This window comes from Sardina pilchardus, chromosome 2 (genome assembly GCF_963854185.1).
Source record: "Sardina pilchardus chromosome 2, fSarPil1.1, whole genome shotgun sequence".
Lineage (NCBI taxonomy): Eukaryota > Metazoa > Chordata > Actinopteri > Clupeiformes > Clupeidae > Sardina > Sardina pilchardus.
In genome coordinates this window covers 8107121-8113964 of record NC_084995.1, presented here as the reverse complement: position 1 = coordinate 8113964, position 6844 = coordinate 8107121, and the positions used below count along the sequence as shown (strand labels likewise).

The 6844-nt window shown below is 37.5% G+C and overlaps 1 long non-coding RNA gene across 2 annotated transcripts in view; it reads right to left on the bottom strand.

The window, feature by feature from the left end:
* Window positions 1-811: 811 nt before the first annotated feature.
* The window catches only part of LOC134100411 (uncharacterized), a 7483-nt gene continuing 1450 nt past the window's right edge, over window positions 812-6844 (bottom strand). For both annotated transcript variants that reach the window (XR_009941267.1, XR_009941268.1), the window contains 3 exons: window positions 6589-6844; window positions 1303-1386; window positions 812-1200 (listed from right to left, as the gene is read on the bottom strand). The exon at window positions 6589-6844 is cut by the window's right edge and continues 1 nt beyond it. This is a non-coding gene — a long non-coding RNA (uncharacterized LOC134100411). The remainder of the gene's footprint in view (window positions 1201-1302; window positions 1387-6588) is intronic.

The following is a 6844-nucleotide window of genomic DNA, read 5'->3' as shown; positions in this document are numbered from 1 at the left end:
AAATTCCCACTGCACATAAGATCAGTGAAATTGGGTTTATTTCAGTACAGCATACCTCTGTGTATCATAAACAGTCAAAATATGGATGTTTTAATGGTTTGGGTATGATTTAAGAACTTTTATTTATACACGTATGTCAAAAATATGCCCTCTAAACATTCGTTTTTGAGGATGTGTTGTGGATCAAAATTCCCAGTGTGTAAGATCAGTGAAATTGGGTGTATTTCAGTACAGCACACCTCTGTGTATCATAAACAGTCAAAATATGGATGTTTTAATGGTTTGAGTATGATTTAAAAACTTTTATTTATCAACGTATGTCAAAAATATGCCCTCTAAACATCAGTTTCTGAAGATGGTTCATCAACTTGTGTGCATGCAAAACTGTCTGAAAACTCAACCGAATAGCTGTCTAGATGGTACTTTTTAAGGCAGTCACGTATGTCAAAACTGACCGGCAAATCATGTTTATTTATCACAAAACATGTGAAATGAGAAACAGGCACAAAATGGGTGTTATGAGGTGGTTGGTTCGATTCATCAACTTGTGCGCATGCAAAACTGTCTGACGATATAGCCAGAGTGCAGTCTATATGAACATAACTGTAACCCTAAGGTGCAATCAAGGCCTGCCTGTCTATGCAAATCATGAACATGTATGTTTACTAAGACATAGCCTACAGCATTCAGATGAACTTGTGTATCTTTTACAACATGTACACATTGGTCCGAACAGCTCTGGATCGAGCATAGTTGACGGTGCAATTCCAGACCGTACTTCCCGACCTGAAATGTTGTGGGAAGGGCTAAGTTTGGCTGGCACCCAGGTGAAATGAATGTAAGAATAAAAACTGAAATGACAAATGAATTAAATTAATGCCTTTATTTTAATTGCATTGCAGTATAAGTAAATTGTAGAGACACTCAAGTAAGGTGCATATATTTATACAGTATATATGAAACATAAAAGCACAACTTCCCACTCTGATTTCATGTATTCATTGTTATCCTTCTTTATAATCTGCCGCTGCTGCTGATGGCGTTTATAGTGCTGGTGGTGCTGCTCCTGCTGCTGCTGCTGCTTCTGTTGTTGGTGCTGCTCCTGCTGCTGCTGCCTCAACAAACAGCTGATCATTGACATGACTCCTTAGGCCACCAAGGCAGCCTGTATTCCTCAGCATATTTGGGCCTTGATAAACCCTGAATTAGTGTTGAGGTAGAAAGGTGTTAAAGTGTAATCAGACACAGTAGTCTGCATCATTTCTTTACATTTCATTTCTTTACATCTAAAGACAAACATACCACTTGACATGTGTCTATTTATGTAGAGGTTAACCAGCTCGGTCATCCGCTCCTCTGTCCAAAAGGCTTCAAGATGGTTTGGACCTAAATAAACGGTAACAGAAAAAATGCCATTACCATTCTGTTTGTGTCAATATAATTTCTATCATAACTCAGGGCCATACTAAAATAACTGTTTTCTGAAAGCTTGTCAGTTATAGATGTGATTTAACATACATTAGAACATATCCCACCTTCCTGCAACCTTTGGACAACATAAATCTATACATCATTCTATTCTGCATACTGGCGAACGAGGTACACATATGATACGATTTGAGGTCCAACTCAAAGGCAGAGCAATTTCACCTAACCAAACCATATATTTTCTGAAAGCTTGTCAGTTATAGATGTGATTTAACATACATTAGAACATATCCCACCTTCCTGCAACCTTTGCACAACATAAATCTATACATGACTCTATTCTGCATACTGACGAACGAGGTACACATATGATACGATTTGAGGTCCAACTCAAAGGCAGAGCAATTTCACCTAACCAAACCATATATTTTCTGAAAGCTTGTCAGTTATAGATGTGATTTAACATACATTAGAACATATCCCACCTTCCTGCAACCTTTGCACAACATAAATCTATACATGACTCTATTCTGCATACTGACGAACGAGGTACACATATGATACGATTTGAGGTCCAACTCAAAGGCAGAGCAATTTCACCTAACCAAACCATATATTTTCTGAAAGCTTGTCAGTTATAGATGTGATTTAACATACATTACAAAATATCCCACCTTCCTGCAACCTTTGCACAACATAAATCTATACATGACTCTATTCTGCATACTGACGAACGAGGTACACATATGATACGATTTGAGGTCCAACTCAAAGGCAGAGCAATTTCACCTAACCAAACCATATATTTTCTGAAAGCTTGTCAGTTATAGATGTGATTTAACATACATTACAAAATATCCCACCTTCCTGCAACCTTTGCACAACATAAATCTATACATGACTCTATTCTGCATACTGACGAACGAGGTACACATATGATACGATTTAAGTTCCAACTCAAAGGCAGAGCAATTTCACCTAACCAAACCATATATTTTCTGAAAGCTTGTCAGTTATAGATGTGATTTAACATACATTACAACATATCCCACCTTCCTGCAACCTTTGCACAACATAAATCTATACATGACTCTATTATGCATACTGACGAACGAGGTACACATATGATACGATTTGAGGTCCAACTCAAAGGCAGAGCAATTTCACCTAACCAAACCATATATTTTCTGAAAGCTTGTCAGTTATAGATGTGATTTAACATACATTACAACATATCCCACCTTCCTGCAACCTTTGGACAACATAAATCTATACATCATTCTATTCTGCATACTGGCGAACGAGGTACACATATGATACGATTTGAGGTCCACCTCAAAGGCAGAGCAATTTCACCTAACCAAACCATACATTTTCTGAAAGCTTGTCAGTTATAGATGTGATTTAACATACATTACAAAATATCCCACCTTCCTGCAACCTTTGCACAACATAAATCTATACATGACTCTATTCTGCATACTGACGAACGAGGTACACATATGATACGATTTGAGGTCCAACTCAAAGGCAGAGCAATTTCACCTAACCAAACCATATATTTTCTGAAAGCTTGTCAGTTATAGATGTGATTTAACATACATTAGAACATATCCCACCTTCCTGCAACCTTTGCACAACATAAATCTATACATGACTCTATTCTGCATACTGACGAACGAGGTACACATATGATACGATTTGAGGTCCAACTCAAAGGCAGAGCAATTTCACCTAACCAAACCATATATTTTCTGAAAGCTTGTCAGTTATAGATGTGATTTAACATACATTACAACATATCCCACCTTCCTGCAACCTTTGCACAACATAAATCTATACATGACTCTATTCTGCATACTGACGAACGAGGTACACATATGATACGATTTGAGGTCCAACTCAAAGGCAGAGCAATTTCACCTAACCAAACCATATATTTTCTGAAAGCTTGTCAGTTATAAATGTGATTTAACATACATTACAACATATCCCACCTTCCTGCAACCTTTGGACAACATAAATCTATACATCATTCTATTCTGCATACTGGCGAACGAGGTACACATATGATACGATTTGAGGTCCACCTCAAAGGCAGAGCAATTTCACCTAACCAAACCATACATTTTCTGAAAGCTTGTCAGTTATAGATGTGATTTAACATACATTACAAAATATCCCACCTTCCTGCAACCTTTGCACAACATAAATCTATACATGACTCTATTCTGCATACTGACGAACGAGGTACACATATGATACGATTTGAGGTCCAACTCAAAGGCAGAGCAATTTCACCTAACCAAACCATATATTTTCTGAAAGCTTGTCAGTTATAGATGTGATTTAACATACATTAGAACATATCCCACCTTCCTGCAACCTTTGCACAACATAAATCTATACATGACTCTATTCTGCATACTGACGAACGAGGTACACATATGATACGATTTGAGGTCCAACTCAAAGGCAGAGCAATTTCACCTAACCAAACCATATATTTTCTGAAAGCTTGTCAGTTATAGATGTGATTTAACATACATTACAACATATCCCACCTTCCTGCAACCTTTGCACAACATAAATCTATACATGACTCTATTCTGCATACTGACGAACGAGGTACACATATGATACGATTTGAGGTCCAACTCAAAGGCAGAGCAATTTCACCTAACCAAACCATATATTTTCTGAAAGCTTGTCAGTTATAGATGTGATTTAACATACATTAGAACATATCCCACCTTCCTGCAACCTTTGCACAACATAAATCTATACATGACTCTATTCTGCATACTGACGAACGAGGTACACATATGATACGATTTGAGGTCCAACTCAAAGGCAGAGCAATTTCACCTAACCAAACCATATATTTTCTGAAAGCTTGTCAGTTATAGATGTGATTTAACATACATTACAACATATCCCACCTTCCTGCAACCTTTGCACAACATAAATCTATACATGACTCTATTCTGCATACTGACGAACGAGGTACACATATGATACGATTTGAGGTCCAACTCAAAGGCAGAGCAATTTCACCTAACCAAACCATATATTTTCTGAAAGCTTGTCAGTTATAGATGTGATTTAACATACATTACAAAATATCCCACCTTCCTGCAACCTTTGCACAACATAAATCTATACATGACTCTATTCTGCATACTGACGAACGAGGTACACATATGATACGATTTGAGGTCCAACTCAAAGGCAGAGCAATTTCACCTAACCAAACCATATATTTTCTGAAAGCTTGTCAGTTATAGATGTGATTTAACATACATTACAACATATCCCACCTTCCTGCAACCTTTGCACAACATAAATCTATACATGACTCTATTCTGCATACTGACGAACGAGGTGCACATATGATACGATTTGAGGTCCAACTCAAAGGCAGAGCAATTTCACCTAACCAAACCATATATTTTCTGAAAGCTTGTCAGTTATAGATGTGATTTAACATACATTACAACATATCCCACCTTCCTGCAACCTTTGCACAACATAAATCTATACATGACTCTATTCTGCATACTGACGAACGAGGTGCACATATGATACGATTTGAGGTCCAACTCAAAGGCAGAGCAATTTCACCTAACCAAACCATATATTTTCTGAAAGCTTGTCAGTTATAGATGTGATTTAACATACATTACAACATATCCCACCTTCCTGCAACCTTTGCACAACATAAATCTATACATGACTCTATTCTGCATACTGAGGAACGAGGTACACATATGATACGATTTGAGGTCCAACTCAAAGGCAGAGCAATTTCACCTAACCAAACCATATATTTTCTGAAAGCTTGTCAGTTATAGATGTGATTTAACATACATTACAACATATCCCACCTTCCTGCAACCTTTGCACAACATAAATCTATACATGACTCTATTCTGCATACTGACGAACGAGGTGCACATATGATACGATTTGAGGTCCAACTCAAAGGCAGAGCAATTTCACCTAACCAAACCATATATTTTCTGAAAGCTTGTCAGTTATAGATGTGATTTAACATACATTACAACATATCCTACCTTCCTGCGACCTTTGCACAACATAAATCTATACATGACTCTATTCTGCATACTGAGGAACGAGGTACACATATGATACGATTTGAGGTCCAACTCAAAGGCAGAGCAATTTCACCTAACCAAACCATATATTTTCTGAAAGCTTGTCAGTTATAGATGTGATTTAACATACATTACAACATATCCCACCTTCCTGCAACCTTTGGACAACATAAATCTATACATCATTCTATTCTGCATACTGGCGAACGAGGTACACATATGATACGATTTGAGGTCCACCTCAAAGGCAGAGCAATTTCACCTAACCAAACCATATATTTTCTGAAAGCTTGTCAGTTATAGATGTGATTTAACATACATTAGAACATATCCCACCTTCCTGCAACCTTTGCACAACATAAATCTATACATGACTCTATTCTGCATACTGACGAACGAGGTACACATATGATACGATTTGAGGTCCAACTCAAAGGCAAAGCCATTTCACCTAACCAAACCATATATTTTCTGAAAGCTTGTCAGTTATAAATGTGATTTAACATACATTAGAACATATCCCACCTTCCTGCAACCTTTGGACAAAATAAATCTATACATGACTCTATTCTGCATATTGACGAACGAGGTACACATATGATACGATTTGAGGTCCAACTCAAAGGCAGAGCAATTTCACCTAACCAAACCATATATTTTCTGAAAGCTTGTCAGTTATAGATGTGATTTAACATACATTAGAACATATCCCACCTTCCTGCAACCTTTGGACAACATAAATCTATACATGGTTCTATTTTGTATATTTGTTGAAAGGCAAAGCAAATTCACAGAAAATGTATGGCTCAGGAAGGACATGCCGTAATTCCTATGAATTGACATCTAGGGGCTATAGGCTTTCAGAAAATATATGGTATAGGTGGTCAATTCAGCTGACCCTTAATAGTATAGGCCAAAATGTATCAACTGTACAGTAGGTTTCCCAATCTACAATATGGGCCTATATTTAGTGTAGCAACAACCATATGTACCATAGCCAAACCACAGTAAAGGTTAGGTAAAAGTGATGCAAAATACCTACCAATTGTCTTCCGTATCCACCTGCTGCAGTAGACCATGATGTGAGGATGCGCTCCATAACACAGCTGTTAATGGAAGCAAGAACTGAGGTGTCGAGGCTAGCATGCTCCTCTTCAGGAAGTAGACAAATGAGTAGCCAAACAAGGACAAACAAGGGTTTGTTGCTAGTTATCTTGTAGTATGACACTGCTCTCCTTTCTGTGAGTGTTCTGTTGGAGTCATACAGGACAGTATCATCAGGATATCAGGAGCAAGAA